The sequence below is a fragment of the Felis catus genome, chromosome B4 (genome assembly GCF_018350175.1).
Source record: "Felis catus isolate Fca126 chromosome B4, F.catus_Fca126_mat1.0, whole genome shotgun sequence".
Classification (NCBI taxonomy): Eukaryota; Metazoa; Chordata; class Mammalia; order Carnivora; family Felidae; genus Felis; species Felis catus.
Genome location: NC_058374.1, coordinates 82177971 through 82196085, shown reverse-complemented (window position 1 = coordinate 82196085; position 18115 = coordinate 82177971). Strand labels below are relative to the sequence as shown.

Sequence of the window (18115 nt, the reverse complement as noted above, 5' to 3'; positions counted from 1 at the left end):
GCTGTCAGCACAGAGCCTGATGCAGGGCTTGAACCCACAAACTGTGAGACCATGACTTGAGCTGAAGTTAGATGCTTAACTGACTTAGCCGCCCAGGTGCCCCGACAAGTGCTTTCCTTAATACCCATCACCCATTTAGCCCATCTCCCACCCACTACCTTCCATCAACTCTCGGTTTCACAACAAAATTTTCTACTTCTTAAAGCATTGCTTGCATATGTAGCATGTATTTTGGAATAAGAAGCATTTTTCACTTACCTTGCTGTTTGCTTACATTGAACCCTTATTAAAAGTTGTCTGACATTTGCATCTGGATTGTAAATTACTGGAAGAGAGGGGGTGTCTTATTTTTACTCAGACTCCCTTCCCTCCCCCCACCCCCAGATATATCGAGGTATAATTTATAAATACAATTGTAAGATATTTAAAGTATACATTATGATGATTTGATATATGTATACATCGTGAAAGGACCCCACAGTTAATTAGCACATCCATCACCTCACATATTAAGCATTTTTTTTTTTGTTTTTGGTGAGAAGTTCTATTCCCTTAAGAAATTTCAATTACGCAATACAGTATTATCCACTATAGTCTATGGTCTTTTTTTTTTTTTTTTTTAAATAAAGTCTGCTTTTACTTCTGTCCTGCCACCCTTTCACATATATGCTGTCTACCTGAATCCCTGATTCAGGAAAACATGAATGTTGTACACCAGAGCGCAAACCCAAATGAATATAGGAGCCAAACAGGTCACGTAAATGAGGGGAAAATGCCAGATGGAGAGCGCCTGCTTTACCAGAGACATGGACAATGACAAGTGCCAGCTGACATTGGACAGGAGCGGATATGGAGTGGTGGGCATGCTGAACAGCTGTCCCTCAGCTCAGATCAAGTTGCCAGACCTTTGAAGAGGCCAGAAACCTATGTGTGAAAGAAATATCTTTTTAAATCTTAACCAGTAATTTGTAACATTTTAAAATGCTGGTTGGGCCCAAAATAATGTTTAAAAGGTTGCTGCAAGCCAGATTCAGTACATGGCCACCAGTTTTCAATTTCTGCACTAAAAGGACAATGGATAAAACAAAGTTCTTTTCTACTTCAGTCCTCTTGTCTAAGCTGAGAAACAGCTTTTCCGTCCCCACAGGGGTTGTCTTGTGAAGGTGCTTACCTCACGTCTTAATTCGGCAAAGGGGGATTCTAGAGTCTGGGACAGTTGGGAGCAAGGTGTCAGCAGATCCAGCGTGTGAGGGCCCAAGGTAAGATGGTCCTCATCCCCCAGGTCCATCTCTTGCCCAGAGTTCTGTGACCTCCCTGGAGCCGCCACAGAGGTTCAGGCCCCTGAGCCCAGCCTGGGCCTCAGGCAACGTCTAGATCTCCACCCTTGGGCTTGCAACCTTTGAGACCATCACCCACACTCCTGGTATATTTCTGGGTAGTGTTGGAAGCCCACAGGTGGGTCCAGGTCCCCGTGGCCAGGGGCCAGGGGCACCGGTAACCCACTGGCACCCTGGCCTCTCTGTCTCCCGGCACCAGGCCTATGATCCCACTGGTGCTTGGCCACGCTGACTTCTGGCCAAAGCGCCTGCCACGTTGAGGACAGAGGTAGGGGTGGTCCGCTGTGGGTCCACCGATGCGCTGCCATTTCTGAGCTCTGAAGAAGCAGCGCCCGCAGTCTGGGCATGGGTAGGGCTTCTCTCCGGTGTGCGTGCGCACGTGACGCCGAAGGTCTGACGCATGGGCAGTGGCGCGGCCACAGTCCTCGCACTGGAAGGGAGTCTCGCTGCCGTGGACCCGCTGGTGCTTGGAGCTGGCAGAGCTCCGGCTAAAGCAGCGGCCACAGTCATCACGGCGGCAGGGCTTCTGGTCAGCATGGACCCGTAGGTGAGTGGTGAGGGCTGAGCGCTGGGGGAAGTCCGGCCACGGCCCAGGCAGCGGCAGGACGGCTCTCGCCATAGCTGGCCCGGTGCTTGCTCGGAGAGGAGAAAGGGCCAAAACCCTTGCCACAGTCAGGGCTACAGAAAGGCTTCTCGCCCGTGTGGGTGCACAGGTGCGCCACCAGGGCCGAACGCCAGGCAAAACTCCTTCCGCTCATGTAGCAACCGTGACGCTGGCCTGCTCTGGGGACGGGGTGGGCACAGAGTGGAGGGTGAGCTCGGCGGGTTGCCTTGGATGGTCGCTCCAAGCTCTAAGGGAGCCCAGCAGAAGGGGGTTTCAGAGCCTTCAGCCCAGGAGGCTGAGCTTCCACAGAAAGGATCTCCTCCGGTGCCTCAGTCCTTTCTCTTTGTCCTTTCCTGTCCTTTTCTGGAATCTGAGTCTGTTTCTGTCAGACACTCTTCCACCTCCGGACCCCGGGCATCAGGGCCCCACAGGTCGGCCCCTTCCTCCACCCAGATGAGGGCTGGCTTAGTGCCTCGGAACCCTGGGAGAACGCAAACGCCATGCGGAGGCCGCGCCCTGCTGTCCCGACTTCCTGACCTGGGGCCTCTCACTGCGGGTGCCAGCCCGAGTGTGGGCGGGGTGGGCTGGGAGGTGGCCCAGGCGAGTAGGCGGGACTTCACCGAGTGCGCCCAGATGACTGTAGGAATCCGGCACCACGTCCAGCTACAGGCCCTCTGAGCAGGCCGCAGACACCCCCACTCCTACAGCGAGAAGTACACGGCCACGTCTGCTAAGCCTACGGCGCCTGGGCTCGTCTGCTCCCAGAGGCCCCTTCCAGTTCCCACGCAGGGAGCTGGGCCAGAGCCGGCGCTTTGGCAAGTGCAGCCCGGTTCCGGGAGCCTCCTGTACCAGAGGATGCCTCCCCCCCCCCCCCCCCCCCCCCCCCCCCCCCCCGGGGCCTGGGCCGGTTTCGCAAGGCCAGGAGCGAGGCAGCCGGCCCCTCCAGGAACCACCAAGATGGCCAAAAGAGCTGCTAGCAGAAGGGACACGGACAGTCACTATGTTATACATTAGGTCTTCAGACCTTATTCATCTTATAACTGAAAGCTTGTACACTTCTACCAACCTCTCCCTATTTACCCCCACCCAGCCCATGGTAACCACCATTCTACCCTGTTTCCTTGAGTTTGACTTTTTATTTAGATCCTACATATAAAAGATACCATACAGTATTTGTCTTTGTCTGGCTCATTTCACATAGTATAATGGCCTCCAAGTTCATCTATGTCATTGCAAGTGGCAGGACTGCCTTCTTTTTTGAGGCCGAATAATAGTCCATTATATATATTACATTTTCTTTATCCATTCGTCCATTGATGGCCAACTAGGTTGTTTCCATACCTTGAATACTGTGAATAATGTTGTAATGAACATGGGAGTGCAAGGATCTCTTTGAGATAATGATTTTGTTTCCCTTGGATATATACCCAGAAGTGGGATTGCTGGATCATATGGTAGTTCTATTTTTAATTTCTTGAGGAACCTCTACACTGTTTTCCATAGTGGCTGTGCAAATTTACATTTCTGTCAAGAGTGCACAATGGTTCTCTTTTCTCCACATTCTCACCAGTACTTGTTACCTCTTGTCTTTTTGATAGTAGACATCCTGACAGGTGTGAGATGGCATATCATTGTGGTTTTGATTTACATTTACTTGATGATTAGTGATGTTGGCATCTTTTCATGTATTTGTTTGGCATATGTATGTCTTCTTTGAAAAAATGTCTATCAGGTGCTCAGACCCCTTTCTCATACTGATCCCTGGGGTATGATAGTTACCTATAAAGGTTTCTAGGGCAGTTCTGGCAAGAAATGAAATACTGTGAGGCTTATTGCACCCAGTTTTTGATAAGAAAGATAAATTTCACAGATATTAACTATTGGCCTAGGGCCATGGTGAGAACCTAAAAAATAAGTGGAAGCTTCTTGAATGTTTCCTTGCCTTGATCAGATTCTCTGAGGCTCTTATGTGTGTTGTTTTATTGAGTAGAAAGGAAGTTTTTCTTTGGAGAAATCTATGGAATTCTTATGAGGGATTTTCTCTCCTTTTAATTGGAGACCAATGACCCAAGACCCCCCCCCCCCTTGGTCCCTTTCACTGCTCTTTAAATATGGGGGATACCTACATTGTGGGGTGTGCCAGATGATTCACTGCAGTAGATATGAGAGCCTTCTAGTTACACCATTTCATAAAATCTAAGGTGCAATTTAGCGTGAGACACACTATTATTTTATGTGCCATTAAGAAGGAAAGATGCTACCCCGACTAGACAATGACCCCATGCTAAAATGCCATTGATCATGAGATGCTTTCTAGTTTTAGAGATGTTGAAATGTATATCTTAAAGTTGCTAAACTATGGAATTTATTTTTAGCTCATTAAAAAAGTCTGTTTCTCCAGAAAAACGTTGTTAAGACCAATGTCTAAGAGGTTACCACCTATGTTTTCTTTTAGGAGTTTTATGGTTTCAGGTCTTACTCGAGACTAATATAACATTGTCAGGCAACTATACTTCATGAAAAAAAAAAGTTCTGTCTATGTTTTAAAACATAAACTATACACTTATGTATCTGTATATATAAATAATTTAAAAAATAATTAACATACACATATATTGGTGATACTTCCTCAGCTTCATTTAAAAGTTTTCACTGATGGGATATATGATTAGAAAAGTTTAGAAAATTTTTGCCTAGGGACCTGTTGCCTATCTCCTCTCCCACAGGCAGCCAGTGTTTGCAAAGAGGCTCATTTTCTTTCTGTAGAGGACTATCCTCTAGCTTTATTTTTTTAATTTTTTTTTAATTTTTAAGTTTCTGAACCTGTTGTTTTCTGAGAATGAGCACAAGAAAGCTCATAGGAGCAGTAGCCAATTTGCCTAGTAATTCAGAAACCTTGGTCTTGGGTCATTTCGGGGCTCTGACAAGGGAAACTATGCTCTGTGGCTCCCTCCTTTTCTGCACAGTGACTGGTTATCTGAGAAGGGGCCTCAGGAACTCACCAGCCCAGGGACAACACAAGCTTGTCAGGCCTCTGAGGATCCCCCAAAGAGGGAGCAGGGAGTGTACAGTCTGGCAAGTCCTCTGTGGTTTCATGAAAAGAGCTCAGACTTGCAGCGAAATGTGGAGGCAACTCTGTATAAATAGTCACAGGATTACATTTCCATAGAAATCTTTTCTTGACCCATTCTTCTTTTGTATCTAGCCTTTTCTTCCCTTACAGCAGCAACAATCCTAAAAAATAGCTATCCAAAGACAAAATTCTGTTACTTAGTCAACATCCAAATCATGCAGCAGAAGGGTCAGGGAAAGTCTGAGGTGGGGCTGGAAGCTTCCCCCTTGTGCTATGGTCCATGGTTCCTTCTGGAATCTAAGGTTCTGAAGTTTTAGGTCATGTGAGAGGCTCTGAACAGGTTCCATTTAATGAAAAGAGACATTTGCTTTATAGACTCTTCTATTGCAGACTCAGGGGATCAGTGCTGGGAAAAAACCAAGTGGTACTCAGGGGAATTTGTAATCAGAATTCACTAATTTACTCAGGATATAGTTGTTCTGGCCACAAATTGTAAGCAGGACAATTTGTCAAAAATCCCCCGAGAAGATGACAAAATACTTACCTAAGAGCTTGCTTCCTAATGAATATGTGTCCCTATCAGTTGTTGATAATGTAGTTGGTAATAACTGTTAGTAGTTTTTTTTAATTTAGCTTAAAATTTTAATTCCAGTATAGTTAACATACAGCGTTATATTCATTTCAGGTGTTCAATATAGTGATTCAACAGTCCTGTACAGTTTTCCATGCTTATCATTATAAGTGTACTTTTAATTCCCATCGGCTATTTCACCATCTCCCCCCCCCCCCCGATAACCCTCTGTTCTCTATAGTTAAGAGTCTGTTTTCTCTGTTCATAAATTTTTTTTGAGAACTGATAAGTAGGTCAAAAGGTATCAGACAAGTTTGTCATCCTTATAATTTTGGCTAGCCCTGAAGCATAGCCATATATGTCCAGCCTGATCACAATATTCATTTTATTTTAAATTGTATTGCTCAAATATTATGCTCAGACATGGCATTAAATAAGGGTACTTTTTCATGATGTGGACATGGTATGCCTCTGTATCAGACATCAGAAGACTTTGAATCTAGTCTAGTTCTGTTATTAACACTGAGACCTTGGACAATTCTTTTCCCTCTCCTGAAATCTTAGTTTTTCAGTTTTTTTTTTTACTGAATTTTTGTGAGGATTTATTTTATTATTATTTTTAAATATAAGTTATTGTCAAGTTAGCTAACATACAATGTATATATACATACATTGTATATATACATACATAACATACAATGTATATATATGGTTTTGAGGGTAGATTCCCATGATTCATTGATTACATACAATACCCAGTGCTCATCCCAACAAGTGCCCTCCTCCATGCCCATCACCCATTTTCCCCTTCCCTTGCCTCCCACCCCCCATCAACCCTCAGTCTGTTCTCTGTATTTAAGAGTCTTGTATGGTTTGCCTCCCTCTCTATTTGAAACTATTTTTTCTCCTTCCCTTCTCCCATGGTCTTCTGTTAAGTTTCTCAAGTTCCACCTATGAGTGAAAACATATGATATCTGTCTTTCTGTGACTGACTTATTTCACTTAGCATAATACACTCCAGTGCCATCCACGTTGTTGCAAATGGCAGGATTTCATTCTTTCTCATTGCCCAGTAGTATTCCATTGTATGTAAAACCACATCTTCTTTATCCATTCATCAGTTGATGGACATTTGGTCTCTTCCCATAATTTGGCTGTTGTTGAAAGTGCTGCTGTAAACATTGGGGTACAAGTGCTCCTATGAATCAGCACTCTTGTGTCCTTTGAATAAATTCCTAGAAGTGCAGTTGCTCATTTGTAGGATAATTTTATTTTTAATTTTTTGAGAAACCTTCATACTGTTTTCCAGAGTGGCTGCACCAATTTGCATTTTCACCAACAGTGCAGGAGGGTTCCTGTTTCTCCACATCCTCACCAGCATCTGTTGTTTCCTGAATTGTTAATTTTAGCCACTCTGACTGGTGTAAAGTGGTATCTCAGTGTGGTTTTGATTTGTATTTCCCTGATGATGAGTCATGTTGAGCAGCTTTTCATTTGTCTGTTGGCCATCTGGATGTCTTCTTTGGAAAAGTGTCTATTCATGTCCTCTGCCCATTTCTTGTGTTTTGGGTGTTGAGTTTGGTAAGTTCTTTATAGATTTTGGGTTTAGTTTTTCAGTTTTTACCAACAATTTCTAACTGTTAAGATCATGAATATGTGTCTATATATTAGATGTCTTTCGATTTGTCTTAATTTCGTTGTTTTCAAGCTTTGAGAAGCTTCCCTATATTTCTCATATTCTAGAATATTGTGAACAGGTTTCTGTTCACCTTTTCTATACCCTTCATGATTCCATCTGAAATTCCAGTTTCCTTTTTGCCTGCTCACCCTGAAGCTGTGTCTAGCTTCTAGGGAACTAATGGAAGTGCCCTCAAGGAAGGCATGGGAATTCATTAATAAGTCTCTGTAGCTACAAAAAGGGAGATGGCTGCCTTAGGGAGATGGCTTCAGGGATCTTTGTTTTGGGGGTTAGCTAGATGTCTTCTTGGTTCATACAGAAAGAAGCCAGAGAAGCCTAGATCAAACCTTGGGTAGTTTCAAATTATACACATTTGCTGATTAGTACTCAGTGATGACTCAAGGGAACCGTATGCAGATCTCCAGAGAACTTACACAGCTGTCTTGTCTCTGGTACTCTTTCTTGTAAACTCCAGTAATTGCTCATTGTTAATTTATGGAAATATAGTTGATTTTTATATGTTTACTTGCACTTTGTGATCTTGCTAAATTCACTTATTAGTTCCAGTAGCCTTTGTAGAATCTTTGGAATTTTGTGTTGATGATCATGCAGTCTAGAAATAAGACAGTTTTATTTCTTTCTTTCCAATATTTTTTCATGTCTTATTCCACTTTTATAAGTGGACTTCTATAACAGTGTTGAATATGAGTAGTGACAGTGGACATTGACTTGTTCCCAATCTTAGGTGAAAGACATTCAGTTTTTCCCATTAAGATTAATGTTAGTTGTTGTTTTTTCATGGAGGCCTTATATTAAGTTGAAAAATTTACTTCTCTTTCTAATTTTCTAGGAGTTAAAAAAATCATGAATGTATGTTGAATTTTAACTATGCATTTTCTGCGTATACTGAGATAATCATATATTTTAAACATTTTTTTGTTGATATAGTAAATTGTATTGATGGATTATGTTTATTTCATTTTAAAATTATTTAATCCTTCCATGAAATTTAAACTTTTCATTTAATTTGAAGCTTAAAAAAGCCTTATTGAAGTACAGTTGCTAAAAAAATTACACACATTTCTAGAAAGAAGTTGTTATGGCCTATGTCAAAGAAATTACTGCTGTGTTTTCTTCTAGAATTTTTATGGTTTCATGTTTCACATTTAGGTCTTTAATCCATTTTGAAATTATTTTTGTGTATGGTGTAAGAAAGTGGTCCATTTTAATTTTTTTGCCTGTTGCTGTCCAGTTTTCCCAATACCATTTGTTGAAGAGACATTTTCCCCCATTGGATATTCTTTCCTGCTTTGTCAAAGATTAATTGACCATAGAGTTGTGGGTTTATTTCTGGGTTTTCTATTCTGTTGTATTGATCTATTGTTCCTATTTTGTGCCAGTGCCATACTGTTTTGATTATGACAGCTTTGTTTCATTCTTTTTATTTTTAAAGTTTATTTATTTTTGAGAAAGATTGTGCATGCGGGTGTGGGAGGGTCAGAGAGAGAGATCAGGAGACAGAGAATCCCAAGCAGGCTCCACACTGTCAGCACAGAGCCCAACGTGGGGCCCAAACCCATGAACTGTGAGATCATGACCTGAGCTGAAATCAAGAGTCAGACACTTAACTGACTGAGCCATCCAGGTACCCCAATTATGATAGGTTTGTAATATAACTTGAAGTCCAGAATTGTTATGCCTCCATCTGTGTTTTTCTAAGTGTGGTTTGGCTCTTTGGGGTCTTTTGTGATTCCATACAAATTTTAGGATTGTTTGTTCTACCTCTGAGAAAAATACTTCTGGTATTTTTATAGAGATTGCATTCAATGTATAGATTGCTTTGGGTAGTATAGACATTTTAACAATATTTGTTCTTCCAATCCATGAGCATGGAATGTCTTTCCATTTCTTTGTGTCATCTTCAATCTTTCATCCATGTTTTATAGTTTTCAGAGTACAGGTCTTTAACCTCTTTCATTAGGTTTATTGCTAGGTATCTTATTTTTGTTGCAATTGTAAGTGGGATTGATACCTTGATTTCTTGTTCTGCCACTTTATTATTGGTGTATGAAAGTGCAACAGATTTCTGTATGTTGATTTTGTATCTTATGACTTTGCCCAATTCATTTATGAGTTCCAGCAGTTTTTTGGTGGATTCTTTAGGGTTTTCTATAGATAGTATCATGTTATCTGTCAATACTTCTTCTTTGCTGATTTGGATACCTTTATTAGTTTTTGTTGTCTTATTGCTATGGCTGTGGCTTCCAGTACTATGTTGGATACAAGTGTTGAGAGTGGACATTCTTGTCTTGTTCCTGACCTTAGGAGAAAAGCTCTCAGTTTTTCCACATTTAGGATGATGTTGACTGTGTGTTTTTCCTATAAGGTGTTTATTATGTTGAGGTATGTTTCCTCTAAATCCTACTTTGTTGAGGGTTTTTTTAACCATGAATGGATGTTGTACTTTGTCAAATGCTTTTTCTGCATCTATTGAGAGGATTATATAGTTTTCAACCTTTCTTATACTAATGTGATGTATCACATTGATAGATTTACAAATGTTTTTATTTTTTATTTTTTTAATTTATTTTAATTTTTTTTAGCATGTGAAAAGTATTTTGTTTATCTTTTTATTTTTTTTCAATATGTGAAGTTTATTGTCAAATTGGTTTCCATTCAACACCCAGTGCTCATCCCAAAAGGTGCCCTCCTCAATACCCATTACCCACCCTCCCCGCCCACCCACCCCCATCAACCCTCAGTTTGTTCTCAGTTTTTAAGAGTCTCTTATGCTTTGGCTCTCTTCCACTCTAACCTCTTTTTTTTTTTTTTTCCTTCCCCTCTCCCATGGGTTTCTGTTAAGTTTCTCAGGATACACATAAGAGTGAAAACATATGATATCTGTCTTTCTCTGTATGGCTTATTTCACTTAGCATCACATTCTTCAGTTCCATCCACGTTGCTACAAAGGGCCATATTTCTTTTTTTAATTTATTTTTATTTATTTTTATTTTTTTTAATATGTGAAATTTATTGTCAAATTGGTTTCCATACAACACCCAGTGCTCATCCCAAAGGGTGCCCTCCTCAATACCCATCACCCACCCTCCCCTCCCTCCCACCCCCCATCAACCCTCAGTTCTCAGTTTTTAACAGTCTCTTATGTTTTGGCTCTCTCCCACTCTAACCTCTTTTTTTTTTTTTCCTTCCCCTCCCCCATGGGTTTCTGTTAAGTTTCTCAGGATCCACATAAGAGTGAAACCATATGGTATCTGTCTTTGTATGGCTTATTTCACTTAGCATCACACTCTTCAGTTCCATCCACATTGCTACAAAAGGCCATATTTCATTTTTTCTCATTGCCATGTAGTATTCCATTGTGTATATAAGCCACAATTTCTTTATCCATTCATCAGTTGATGGACATTTAGGCTCTTTCCATAATTTGGCTATTGTTGAGAGTGCTGCTATAAACATTGGGGTACAAGTGCCCCTATGCATCAGTACTCCTGTATCCCTTGGATAAATTCCTAGCAGTGCTATTGCTGGGTCATAGGGTAGGTCTATTTTTAATTTTCTGAGGAACCTCCACACTGCTTTCCAGAGCGGCTGCATCAATTTGCATTCCCACCAACAGTGCAAGAGGGTTCCCGTTTCTCCACATCCTCTCCAGCATCTATAGTCTCCTGATTTGTTCATTTTGGCCACTCTGACTGGCGTGAGGTGATATCTGAGTGTGGTTTTGATTTGTATTTCCCTGATAAGGAGCGACGTTGAGCATCTTTTCATGTGCCTGTTAGCCATCCGGATGTCTTCTTTAGAGAAGTGTGTATTCATGTTTTCTGCCCATTTCTTCACTGGGTTATTTGTTTTTCAGGTGTGGAGTTTGGTGAGCTCTTTATAGATTTTGGATACTAGCCCTTTGTCCAGTATGTAATTTGCAAATATCTTTTCCCATTCCGTTGGTTGCCTTTTAGTTTTGTTGGTTGTTTCCTTTGCTGTGCAGAAGCTTTTTATCTTCATAAGGTCCCAGTAATTCACTTTTGCTTTTAATTCCCTTGCCAAAGGGCCATATTTCATTCTTTCTCATTGCTACGTAGTACTCCATTGTGTATATAAACCACAATTTCTTTATCCATTCATCAGTTGATGGGCATTTAGGCTCTTTCCATAATTTGGCTATTGTTGAGAATGCTGCTATAAACATTGGGGTACAAGTGCCCCTATGCATTAGTACTGTATCCCTTGGGTAAATTCCTAGCAGTGCTATTGCTGGGTCATAGGGTAGGTCTATTTTTAATTTTTTGAGGAACCTCCACACTGTTTTCCAGAGTGGCTGCACCAATTTGCATTCCCACCAACAGTGCAAGAGGGTTCCCGTTTCTCCACATCCTCTCCAGCATCTATAGTCTCCTGATTTGTTCATTTTGGCCACTCTGACTGGAGTGAGGTGATATCTGAGTGTGGTTTTGATTTGTATTTCCCTAATGAGGAGCGACGTTGAGCATCTTTTCATGTGCCTGTTGGCCATCCGGATGTCTTCTTTAGAGAAGTGTGTATTCATGTTTTCTGCCCATTTCTTCACTGGGTTATTTGTTTTTCAGGTGTGGAGTTTGGTGAGCTCTTTATAGATTTTGGATACTAGCCCTTTGTCCGATATGTAATTTGCAAATATCTTTTCCCATTTCATTGGTTGCCTTTTAGTTTTGTTGGTTGTTTCCTTTGCTGTGCAGAAGCTTTTTATCTTCATAAAGACCCAGTAGTTCATTTTTGCTTTTAATTCCCTTGCCTTTGGGGATGTGTCAAGTAAGAAATTGCTACGGCTGAGGTCAGAGAGGTCTTTTCCTGCTTTCTCTTCTAGGGTTTTGATGGTTTCCTGTCTCACATTCGGGTCCTTTATCCATTTTGAGTTTACTTTTGTGAATGGTGTGAGAAAGTGGTCTAGTTTCAACCTTCTGCATGTTGCTGTCCAGTTCTCCCAGCACCATTTGTTAAAGAGACTGTCTTTTTTCCATTGGATATTCTTTCCTGCTTTGTCAAAGATTAGTTGGCCATACGTTTGTGGGTCTAGTTCTGGGGTTTCTATTCTATTCCATTGGTCTATGTGTCTGTTTTTGTGCCATACAAATGTTTTTCAAAAAAATTAAAAAATTTTTTTTAATGCTTATTTATTTTTGAGACAGAGAGAGACAGAGCATGAAGGGGGAGGGGCAGAGAGAGAGGGAGACACAGAATCCGAAACAGGCTCCAGGCTCCAAGCTGTCAGCACAGAGCCCGACGTGGGGCTTGAACTCACGGACTGTGAGATCATGACCTGAGCCGAAGTCGGATGCTTAACCGACTGAGCCACCCAGGTGCCCCTAAAATTTTTTGTTAATGTTTATTTATTTTTGAAGGAGAGACAGAGAGCGAGTAGGGGAAGGGCAGAGAGAGAGGGAGAGACAGAATCCAAAGCAGGCTCCAGACTTTTGAGCTGTCAGCACAGAGCCTGATGCAGGACTTGAACTCATGAGCTGTAAGATCATGACCTGAGCTGAAGTCAGACGCTTAACTGACTGAGCCACCCAGGAATCCCTGATTGACAAGTATTGAACCACATGTGCAACCCAGGAATAAATCCCGCTTGATTGTAGTGAATGATTTTTTTAAAAAAAATTATTTAAAAATATTTTCATGTTTATTTATTTATTTTGAGAGAGGGAGAGAGAGAGAGAGGGAAAGAAAGAGAAATAGTGCACACATGTGTGAGCATGGGAGAGGAATAGAGAGAGGGGGAGAGAGAATCCCAAGTAGGCTCTGCTGTGTCAGCACAGAGCCAGATGTGGGGCTTGATCTCACAAATCATGAGATCATGACCTGAACTGAAAACAAGAGTCAGACATTCAACTGATCCAGCCTCTCAGGCGCCCTGAATGATATATTTAATGTATTGTTGCATTAGGTTTGCTAGTATTTTGTTGAGGATTTTTTGCATCTGTGTTTATCAGAGATATTGTCCTGTAGTTTTCCTTTCTTGTGGTGTCTTTATCAGGTTTTGGAATCAGGGTAATGCTGGCCTCATAGAATGATTTTGAAACTTTTCCTTCCTCTTGCATTTTTTGGAATAGTTTGAGAAGAATAGGTATTAACTTTTCTTTAAATGTTTGGTAGAGGGGCGCCTGGGTGGCGCAGTAGGTTAAGCGTCTGACTTCAGCCAGGTCGCGATCTCGCGGTCCGTGAGTTCGAGCCCCGCGTCGGGCTCTGGGCTGATGGCTCGGAGCCTGGAGCCTGTTTCCGATTCTGTGTCTCCCTCTCTCTCTGCCCCTCACCCGTTCATGCTCTGTCTCTGTCTGTCCCAAAAATAAATAAACGTTGAAAAAAAAAAATAAATGTTTGGTAGAATTCACCAGTGAAACCATCTGGCCTTGGACTTTTGTTTGTCAGGTTTTTTTTGATTACTGATTCAATTTCTTTCCTGGTTATTGGTCTGTTCAAATTTTCTGTTTCTTCCCTTTTCAGCTTTTTTTATATGGTTCTAGGAATTTGTCCATTTTTTTCCAGGTTGTTCAATTTGTTAACATATCTTTTTTCGTAATATTGTCTTATAATTGTTTGTATTTCTGTGTTGTTGGTTGTGATTTCTCCTGTCTCATTTGTGATTTTATTTATTTGGGTCTTTTCTCTATTCTTTTAGATGAGTCTGGCTAGAGTTTTGTCAGTTTTATTATTTTTTTCAAAGAACCAGGTCCTGGTTTCATTGATCTGTTCTATTGTTCTTTAGTTTCTATATAATTTATTTCTGCTCTAATTTTGAATATTTCCATCTTTATGCTGGCTTAAGGCTTAATTTGTTCATTTTCTGCCTCCTTTAGGTGTAAGGTTAGGTTGTGTATTTGAGATTTTTCTTGCTTCTTGAGGTAGGACTGTATTGTTATATACTTCCCTCTTAGGATCACTTTTGCTGCATCCCAAAGGTTTGGACTATTGTGTTTTCATTTTCATATGTTTCCATGTATTCTTTTTATTTCCTCTTTGATTTCCTGGTTGATCCATTTATAGTTTAGTAGCATGTTTTATTTATTCATTTAAAATTTATTTATTTATTTATTTTGAGAGAGGTGGGGGAAGGGCAGAGAGAGAGGCAGAGAGAGAGTCCCAAGCAGGCTCTACGCTGTCATCCCAGAGCCTGATGCAGGACTCAGTCTCACAGACCATGAGATCATGACCTGAGCTGAAATAAAGAATTGGATGCTCAACTGACTTACCCACCTAGGTGCCCTGACACCCACTCTCTTTTGATTGGAGCATTTAGTCCATTACATTCAAAGTAATAAATATAAAGTATGTATTTATTGCTATTTTATTACTTGTTTTTCCATTGTTTCTGGAGATTTTCTCTGATCCTTTCTTTTCTTTGTTGCTTTTGGTCTCTCCTTTGCACTCAAAAAGTACCCTTTACTATTGCAGGGCTGGTTTAGTGGTCATGAAGTCCTTTAGTTTTTGTTTGTCTGGGAAACTCTTTATCTCTCCTTCTATTCTGAATGATAGCCTTGCTTGATTGCATATTCTTGGCTGCAGTTTTTTCTCATTCAGCACTTTGAATATATCATGCCACTCCCTTCTAGCTTGCCAAGTTTCTGTTGAGAAATCTCCAGCTAGCCTTACGGATTTTCCCTGATAAGTTAATGACTTCTTCTGTCTTGCTGCTTTTAAGATTTTTTTCTTTATCACTATATTTTGCAAATGTAATTACAGTATTTCTTGATGTTGGCCTACTTTGTTGATTTTGATGGGAGTTCTCTGTGCCTCTTGGATCTGGATGTCTGCTTCCTCCCCCAGTTTAGGGAAGTTTTCTGCTGTTATTTCTTCAAATAAATTTTCTGTCCCCTTTTCTCTCCTTTCTTCTGGGACTATAATACTAATGTTATTACGTTTGACGGAGTCAGTGAGTTCCCTAATTCTATTCTTGTGTTGCATAATTCTTCTTTCTGTCTTTGATTCAGCTTCCTTGTATTCCATTATTTTGTCTTCTAGGTCACTAGTTCATTCCTCTCCTTCTTCCAATCTGTTGTTCATTGCATCAAGCCTATTTCCAATCTCATAGATTGCATTCTTCTTCTCTGATTCTTTTTTTACCTCTTTTATGTCACTGATGTCTTCTATTCTTTTCTCAAGCTTGGTGAGTATCCTTATGATAATTGCTTTAAGTTCTCCATCAACCTTCTGGCCATGGCCTTATCTTGTTCTTTGACCTGGGATAATTTCCTCCATCTTGGAATTTTGTCTAAGACTCTGCCTTCTTTTGTATGTGAGAAAAGCCAGTTAGGTCTCCTGCTCCCGAAAGTAATGGCTTTATGAAGAAGAGTTAATGTAGTGCTCAGGGTCTGGTGCTTTAGGGAGTATCTCCAGTGTGTGGTGCATTGCTCTGCTGTTGTGTTTGGCTGCTCTATCCTTCAGGCTGGTTATCTACAGAGGCTCTCCATGCCTGCTATGGGCAGTGTTTGGTCCCTGGCCTGAATGTAGTGAGTTCTAACTAGGTGTATTCTGCTCTTCTTGTGTAATGAGGACTGACACCAACTGTACCAGAACTGAGGCCCTGCAGAACTCTCTGGTTGCGAAACATGGCATGTGCAGGGATATGTGCTGGTCTTTTGGGAGAGAGCCCTCTGTACTAGGGCTGAGGCAAGATTGAGTGAGAAGGGCAGTCCCACCAGAGTACAGGCGGTGGAGCTTGGTGTAAGCAAGTTAGGTAGCCAGTGTCCAGGCTGAGCTGCTTCCCTCAGGTGACTCTGTGTTTATGCTAAAGGGTGGGGGAGGGAAATGGTGCCAGCCAATCCTTTGTCCTTAGAGAGGCATCTCCATAAACCTGCCTCTCAGGGACATGCTTCAAGAAGAGTGAATAATGCTCCCTACCCGCCCCCCCCCCCCCCCCCCGGCTGTATGCCCCAGGCATTTGTCAGATCACTATTTCTATGCTATCTGCTCCCAGGTTGTTTGCCTGCCTTCTCTCCAGGAGTAGGGTAGTGCCTTCCTGGCTCTATCCCAGGCAAGTCCACAGACCTTTAAAACTCCAGTGTTTGAGCCCTGGTGGTTGCAAGAACTCGCAATTCAACCCCTTGTTTTCTAAGCCAGTGACTTTGGGGAAAAGTTCTTGTTTTCCTCTGTGTGCTCCTCTCTCTCTGTCTCACCCTTCTCCGCGACCATGGCTCCCTCTCCTCCACAGCACCCACAATCCATTTCTCCCCTAAACCATGTCTCTGGACCTCCTATCTTCTTTGACGTGGCCTCTTCTTTCCCTTCAGTTGTGGAGTTTGTTCTGTCAGTCTTCAAGTGGATTTCTGGGGGATTTAGGATGATTTGATAGTTATGTAGTTGTCTAGGAGCCTAGGGTCCTCTTACTCTTCCATCATCTTGAAAATCCTGAGTCAGCCTTTCTCTCTTTCTTTCTTTCTTTCTTTTTTTTTTGTTGTTTCTGAGTATTTCTTTTAAAAGTGTTTTCAAATTTGTTCTTAGTGTGGCAAACAGTTTGAGGTATTCTTTTATTTTATCATCACATTTAAATGTCTGATTTCTTAAGGTATAGATTTTCCTTATTGATCCCATTTCATCATACTTAGAAATATCCATCCTTTTGTATTATAGGAAATATATTATTATTTCCTTTTCTCCCCACCCCTTCTCTTTACCGGTAACTCTTATTATATAGATTTATCTGGGCAGCTGCACTTGTCTTTTGGTGCCTGTATATCTAACCACCTATCTTTCTAATATCTTCACTGTTTTCTGTTATCTATCTAATGTCTTAATTGTTTTTTGTTGCCTAATGGAAGACCTTATCAGATCTGATCTAGGTCACTATTTTTATTTTGATTTTATCTCTCTAAGTATAAGCTTCATTAAAAAAAATGTTTATTTATTTTGAGAGAGAGTCTGATTGGGGTAGAGGCAGAGATTGGGAGAGAGAACTTCAAGCAGGCTGTGTGCTGACAGCAGTGCAGGGTTCAATCCCACATGAGATCATGACTTGAGCCAAAATCAAACGTTGGATGCTTAACTGACTGAGCCACCCTGGTGCCCCAGCCTCATTGTTTTATTTGTTATTTCTTTTTTTTTTTTTTAATTTAAATTTAAAAAATTTTTTTTAACGTTTATTTATTTTTGAGACAGAGAGAGAGTACGAATGGGGGAGGGGCAGAGAGAGGGGGAGACACGGAATCGGAGGCAGGCTCCAGGCTCTGAGCCATCAGCCCAGAGCCCGACGCGGGGCTCGAACTCACAGACCGCGAGATCGTGACCTGAGCTGAAGTCGGAGGCTCAACCGACTGAGCCACCCAGGCGCCCCTTCTTTTTTTTTTAATTTAAATTTTATTTTTTAAATTTACATCCAAATTAGTTAGCATATAGTGCAACAATGATTTTAGGAGTAGATTCCTTAATGCCCCTTACCCATTTAGCTCATCCGCCATCCCACAGCGCCTCCAGTAACCCTCTGTTCTCCATATTTAAGAGTCTCTTATGTTTTGTCTCCCTCCCCGTTTTTACATTATTTTTGCTTCCTTCCCTTGTGTTTATCTTTTCTGTGTCTTAAAGTCCTCAACTGAGTGAAGTGATATGATATTTGTTTTTCTCTGACTAACTAATTTCGCTTAGCATAGTACCCTCTAGTTATATCCACGTAGTTGCAAATGGCAAGATTTCATTCCTTTTGATTGCCCAGTAATACTGCATTGTATATATATATATATATATATATATATATATACACCACACATTTATCCATTCATTCATCGATGGACGTTTGGGCCCTTTCCATACTTTGGCTATTGTCAATAGCACTGCTATAAACATTGGGGTACATGTGCCGCTTCAAAAC

The 18115-nt window shown here is 41.2% G+C and overlaps 1 pseudogene; it reads right to left on the bottom strand.

The window, feature by feature from the left end:
* Positions 1-1408: 1408 nt before the first annotated feature.
* On the bottom strand, positions 1409-17708 carry LOC102900245 (annotated as a pseudogene).
* Positions 17709-18115: the final 407 nt, after the last annotated feature.